A 7,204-nucleotide genomic window follows, 5' to 3' on the forward strand; every position below is an offset into this window, starting at 1 on the left:
GCTGATGCTCAAATCGATACGGTTCTCCTCAGCGACACCTAGAAATGATTCTCTACAACTTCTGTTGCTAAACAGTCAAGCATAAAAACATTTTCTAAGTATGGTTAGGCGGACCTTGTTCCTAAGCGCCAACGGACCTACTACAAAAGAGTAACTAACCATAAACAGAGTCCCACATGCTTCCTATACGCCCTTCCAAGTAATATAAGATGCAAGCAAACTGATAAACGTGGCCAAGAAAAATCAGTAAGATGAAAGCATTAAATCAACTTTATTTATCAGCAATAGAAACATGCTAGAAAATCTATGTTCATGAGTTACAACAAAGGATTCCCCCTACCCAAAAAATGGGGTTTAGTTGATGGGGAATGTGAAGAATACAATGTGTAAAGAAAAGAAACAACCCATTTCATGAAATAGCAGTTTTAAATCTGCTACAACCTCCGATTCAATGAAAAACCCAGTGGCACCAACTTCTTTCATCATCTCCTCCTAAAAAATGAGGTTTGCTCTCCTTAGCTTGAACACTAAATTTGGAATAATTTCCTATCTTGGGATTGGTTTTGTCGGTTCGGTCAGCATATGCTTTTATATCGAGCCTCAATTTTAGGCAATGCACCTCTTGTACATATGCTCTTAAAATTCAAGATTAGGAAAGTTACTACGCTGCCTCGACTTGCTACCACGTAAGATTGTTCCAGCATAGCATGCTCTGGCACTACAAAGCTCCGACACTTCTCCTTTAAGTCTACTGCAGTTCAGCAACTTTCCCTAATTCTGCACAATTAAAACAAAAACAAGGGAAATAAGCAGGAACTTACACAATTTCATCTATCTAAGGAATTAGAACATGTTAATTAACTTTTCCACTCACTTCCTTAATTTAGCATGTTGCTTAGACAGAGATCCTCGCATTAAAGCATATATTGACTGATAGCACACATTGTGAGCTACATTTCATGAGATTTATATTGAAATTATTTGTTAGTTTTCATTTCTTCATGACAAATTTAAGCACATAAGATATATTTTGCAGGAATAAAGTATCGGGAGGAAACGACACATATTTGGATCAAAATGAGAGAAGAATCGAAATTAGATGATACTTCAGGGATACTCACATGTAGATTGGGCTTCGGACATTGGCGATTGAAAATCGACATCCGGCGGGGTTTCGATATCATCCGAGGTGTGATCGGATTGGTTTGACTCACCTGTGTTTTGCTGATGACTTAATGATTTTTTCGCATGGGGATGTTGGTTCTCTTTCCTTTATCCGTGATTCTTTGGTGGAGTTTGAGGCGTTGTCGGGTCTTGTTGCTAATACTCGTAAGAGCTCTTTTTTTGGGGCTGGTCTTCCTCTTGAGGAGGTGCAGGGGTTGGCTTCTTTCTTGGGGTTTTCGGTGGCAACTCTCCCGATGCGGTATCTTGGTGTTCCGCTCCTTTCTCGTCGGTTGTCTTTTCGCGATTGTAAGCCTTTGTTGGAGAATATTAGTGTTCGTATTCGGAGTTGGTCGACTCGTGTGCTTTCTTTTGTTGGTCGTTTGCAGCTCATTCGCTCGGTGCTTCAGAGTTTCCAGGTTTACTGGGCCAGTGTTTTTGTTCTTCCGGCCCGGGTGGTGCATGAGGTGGAGCGTATTCTTCGCTCGTTTCTGTGGAAGGGTTGTGAGGGTGGGTCCTCTCGGGCGAAGGTGGCTTGGTCTGAGGTCTGTCTTCCTCTTAGGGAGGGGGGTTGGGTGTTCGACACTTGGCCTCGTGGAATTGTGCTACTATTATGAAGCTGCTCTGGCTTCTTCTCATGCGTGCTGGGTCGTTGTGGGTCGCTTGGGTGGAGGCTTTATGCTTTACGGGGTTCTTGTATTTGGACTGTCCGACCTTCGCCTCGGTTTTCCTGGTGTTGGCGGGATATTCTGCGTGTCCGGGATTCACTCCGTCCTCTGGTGCGTACTGTTCTTGGGGATGGTCGACTTTGTTTTGTGTGGCACGATCCCTGGTTGCCGGGGGCTCCGATTCACCCGAGGTGTGGGGATAAGGTCATCTATGATGGTGCTAGCTCTTCTCTGGCTAAGGTTGCTGACTTTTTGCTTCCTTACGGTTCCTGGCGGTGGCCTCGTGTTTCGATGGATCTTATTGAGCTTCTCCCGGAGGTGATGTCGATGCGAGCTGTGGTTGGTCAGGAGGATCGCCTTGTCTGGACTCCTGTGGTGTCTGGCCTTTTTTCGGTCTCTAGTGCTTGGGGGATTCTTCGTCCTCGTCGTCCCCCAGTTCCTTATTTTTCCTTGTTATGGTTTGGTGGGAATATCCCTAAACATTCGTTTATTTCTTGGTTGCCAATTCGTGATCGCCTTTCTATGCGTGATCGTCTTCGCTAGTGGAATGCGTTGGTGCCTGCTACTTGTGTTTTTTGTGCTGGTTTGGAGTCTCGGGATCATCTGTTTTTTGCTTGCCCTTATAGTAGAGTGATTTGGGTTGGTATGATTTCGTGGGCAGGTTCGTCTCATCGGGTTACCTATTGGTCTACAGAGCTTACTTGGATTTTCATGTTAGTGCTGGGTCGTCAGTTCGGCGGCATGTGTGGCGGTTAGCTTGGACTTCGACTGTCTCTCTCCTTTGGAGGGAGCGGAACCGTCGTATTCATGGTGGTCAGGGTCGCTCGTCGTCTGTGCTGCTTAGGGTCATTAAGGCTGAGGTGTATTTTCGTTGCACTACTTAGCCAGGGAGTTGTTGTAGGAGCTCTGAGCCCATGCTTGTCTCTGCTTGAGACTTATTTTCGTGATTACTATTTTTCTCTTTCCCTTTTTGTTTTGTTGCCTTGATCTCGGGCTGTGAGATCCTCATTATGTTTTTCTTGTTTTAATATATTTTATTTACCTTTGCAAAAAAAAAAAATCGAAATTAGAGTGAATGAGATGGAATAACAATAAGACTTTAAGCCAAAAACCTGATGAGATAGCGCCACGGCGCTTGCCTAGAGTGATGCGGTGCTCCGAAGTTTAAATTTCACGTTTTTTTAATAGTGTAGCGGCACGGCCCTGTATATAGCACCATGGCATAACTTTGTATAAAAATAGAGTTGTGTAGCCGCCAAGAAAGAGGAGTTTGAGAGCGTTTTTTGGCAGTTTGTGTTTTTGGAAAATTTGGTGGGCAAGGGGACCATTGGAGAGCATAGGAAGGAGATTTTTAAGGCTCGGGATCATGGAGCTCGCTTCGGGAACGTACGATTTTGACACGCCGAACTTAATTTCTTCTCCTTTTTTCCTTGATTTTTTATAGTTTTGTTATGGGCTTCTCATTGTAATTTTATTGTTTTCCATCAAATATGAGAAACTAAACCTCTCATCTTAGGGGTTGATGTAGCCATTGAAATTTATGAATTGGTTGTTTAGTTTTTCTTGATTGAATGTTTGTGAATATTCTATTTATGTTTCTCTATGCTTAATGCTTTTAATCTACTGGCCAGATGATTTAGATTTAGAACTAGGATGCATAACTAAATGGGTCTTAAGATTGAGAGATTTAGAAGTCTTTTAGAGGTTATTAGAAGACTTGTTCAATAAAGTCTTTTACTTGTTCTAGAAACTAGAAAGGGATATTGGTTTCTTGATTGGTAAGGAGAATTAACTTGCACTCACGAGTGGCAATTGAGATTTGAGAGTTATTGGCCTATACAATTAATAATTCGTTCAATATTGACTAATTAAGTAGTTGGTTCATAGATTCAATAGGTAAAACCAATCCCCTGGATTTCTCCCCATTTTTTTTTATCTTTATTAGTGCGTGTTTATTTTCTTTGCTTATATTCTTTCATTTGGATTCAATTCTCTAAATAAAATTAAGTGATTCTATTTGTGGTACTTGAGTGAGCTAGAAACTCAATCCAGAGGACGATATTGGCATTCACTTACCATCTATATTAAAACTTGACATGTGAATTTTCGATAAGAGAGTAATTACCTCCCTTTATTTTTGAACGATTATGCTTCTTCACCTACTTAATGTCTAAGAGATCTCAAAATTCTAAGTCTCTTATTAATATGTCAATTCATAAGAAGCCTTAGTTCGAATAAAAACCAACTACAACCAAGTGTTAAGGTTCAATGTCTACGCTATTTAAACGAGACCTTTATGTCTAAAGTGCTCTGTAACGCCCCCAAATTTCACACAACTCAAAATGGGGCACGTTACTAAAACCACCTAGAAAGCCCTGCTCGTACTAGAGAATTAAACTACTAGAAATACAAACTATGACAAACTTTCACCACGCTTCCACTACACTACTCTAAATAATAACACTTACAAAAACTCGCACTAAACAAATCAAACAACACTAAAGTTCTAACGAAACTCAAATTCTTCACAGTTAATAATTTAATAACATTCTAACCTTATAAAACTTCTCAATGACATCTTAACTAATCATAAACCATCGACTACACGAATCTAACTTTCTCAAATTGCAGCGAAGCAAAAGCTAACTCAAGTTCAACTTGAACAAATGTATTATACGGATAAATATCATCAATAGATTATATCACCACAGTTAAAGTAGCTAAACAAAATTAATGTTCTCAATAATAACGAATTGTCAATCGTTAAACATCCATTAAATAAGAAACTAAATAAACCAATTTATTAATCTAATAACATACTCAAGCTACAAATAAACAACTATAACTATCCAATTCAAATTGAAACTTAACAACACAGTGTTAAATGGTCTCTCTAGTCAAGTCTCCCCCTCGCCATCACCATTCCAAGAGTTAGCTCGATACTTGCAAAACTTGAAGGGGAAAAAGAGGGATGAGTACAACCACGGTACCCAGTAAGCAGCCCATATTGAAGGGTCACACACAAACAGCATGCTTATCAAGGAAACAATGTGTCATGCTTATCAAAGAATCAACATATCAAGTTTATCATTAATCTCAAGCCTTAAATGAAAAGAAACATATCACAAGAAGCAGTTTATGCATAAGTTTAACTAAACATGTACCGTACATGTCAAACTCATGCTTACATATTAACTCACTAGTTCTCTTTCTTGATTTCCTCTAAGACTTACTCCTTCGAGTAGTATCGATCCCTGACCTCGCTTAGCCAAGGCATCGACACTTCTCTACGATGCTCGGTGTTGAACCTTGACATTTATCCCCAAGGCCTCAACTACTACTCATCGTCTTGGTCCTTGGCCTCCAAGCAACTTTTAACCTATCCCATTATGTTAGTCCTCCAAGTCTAACTCCTCGAACCGTATCATCCCTTGCCATTTATCCCCAAGGCCCAACACTACCCAATACTAATTCAACAATAAGACTCATCATGCCGACCCCCGACGTTTTGTACCCAGAGCCTTGACACTCATCTCTACCAATGCTGGTGTATCGATCCCTGACCTTTGTACCCAAAGCCCCAATACCCAACCAGTGACGTGCCAGCCCTCTAGCCCTGTTAGTCCTCCATTCACTTCATTACATTCTGAAATTCTCACCAAAGTCCTACATGCTTCTTAGCAATGACCCATGCAAAAATTATCTCACGACAATACAACATGCATTATACACAAACATATGCAACTATCATCTAGACATGACCATCCATAATCACAAGAATACCTTTCTCTCAACTGTCAGCATGCTCTAGATTCGAAAATAGAAAGCCAACATATATCCTACAAAACAAGTTCGCAATAGTTCATTTTCAAATACAAGTTGCACGACAAAGTCAGCATGCTCCAAACACAACAAGTCATAGAGCCAAAACAGTTAACACAACTTTCACATTCAGCCCAACCAGGACACAACATCAATCCAACTTGGCTAACCAATATTATATCCAACATGTATATAGCTCATAATACAGTATATCCCACATCTACATGTATTTCCAAATGTTACTCAACAATTATAATGTAAACAACATTTACAAAGTATCATAAATCTCAAACAATCATTCAAAAGACACTTAATAGGCCCACAATCAAACAAACGCATACAGCAAACAATCCCCTCAAGTAAGGACTACTTACAAACAATGTCCCAGAGCACTACTAAGCTCATTGAAGGGTTCCTAAATCCAAAAGCAAACCAAACTTGATTAGAGTTCATGTTAGAAACACTTAATTTGCATCGAAACTAAGTTTAGGTGATCCATTACCTACTATCTCACCTTAAAACCTCTTGGGTTAGGAGTGGGTCGACGCTGAGGATGTTCGGGCTCCAAAATTCGACTTCGAATGGCCTTAGGCTTGCTGATTTGATGTCAAACAGTTATGGGTAATGCTGGGTAATGCTGATTTGAGTCCAATTAGAGGTGGGTCAACGCTTAACTAATGTCGAATAGAGTGGATATCATGAATCAAGTTCCGATTATGTGTGGGTAATTGTCTAACGTCGCCGGAAGGGAGCAAACACCACTGAACGGAGCTGTTGGTGGTCATTGGAATACACACGGCCGTGGGTCACCGGAGATTTGTTGGACACAAATAACCATTGGCGTTGCTGTTGTCCAACACACCACCACCGCCGTTCGTGGTTGCAGCAACTACGTGGTGTGTCGGAGACGTCGCAATGCTGCAGAAATCGAAGGAGATTTCGCGCCGCTGTGGAGTCCACCGTAATACACGAAAACCCGTTGGAGACCGCCGCTGCTAAGTCGGATTTGGGCTGTTCGGAAGGCTGCACCGCCGTACCAGAGAGGGACCCTGTCGTCTGCTAAATCTGGGACGTATTGCGCTGCTCACCATCGTCATGCAATGTCGTCGAAGTCGTTAGAATGGAGAGGGAACGCGTTGCCGATGCTACCATTCGTCGTGCGCCATCGTTGTGTCATGGTGGTCGGAGTTTAATTGCTATGGTGGTTGTAAGGGGCGGCGGTGGCCACTGGTGATGTGAAACCCGGGGGGGGGGGGCAGCTCAACAAGTAGAGGAACGAGAATGAAATGGTACCCTAGATTTGTTTTCCCTATTCTTTTTCTTTTGTTTTATATTAAAACTTTTCTTTATTTATTTATTTATTTTTTATCAAACAGGGATGGACCCAAATAAAACAAAACCAGATGGGCTGGCCCTTATAAAAAAAATAGGTATCATCTTGTTAATCCTTTCTCGAAATAAGAGTCACTTAAAAAGAATTCGAGAAAATAAATTAGGAGGTTGACTTATTCTTGAAACACAATAAAAAAAACCAAAAAAGAAATTACATTTAT

At 40.9% G+C, this 7,204-nt stretch overlaps 1 long non-coding RNA gene across 1 annotated transcript; it reads right to left on the reverse strand.

Moving 5' to 3' along the window:
* Nucleotides 1-247: 247 nt before the first annotated feature.
* Nucleotides 248-6,955, reverse strand: LOC111021339 (uncharacterized). Its single transcript, XR_015790835.1, has 2 exons — nt 1,122-6,955; nt 248-777 (listed from the first exon to the last, which is right to left on the reverse strand). It is a non-coding gene; the product is annotated as an uncharacterized LOC111021339 (long non-coding RNA).
* Between the last annotated feature and the right edge of the window lie 249 nt (nt 6,956-7,204).

The sequence above is a fragment of the Momordica charantia genome (genome assembly GCF_013281855.1).
Source record: "Momordica charantia cultivar OHB3-1 chromosome 5 unlocalized genomic scaffold, Mcharantia_2.0 BLBB01000005.1, whole genome shotgun sequence".
NCBI lineage: Eukaryota > Viridiplantae > Streptophyta > Magnoliopsida > Cucurbitales > Cucurbitaceae > Momordica > Momordica charantia.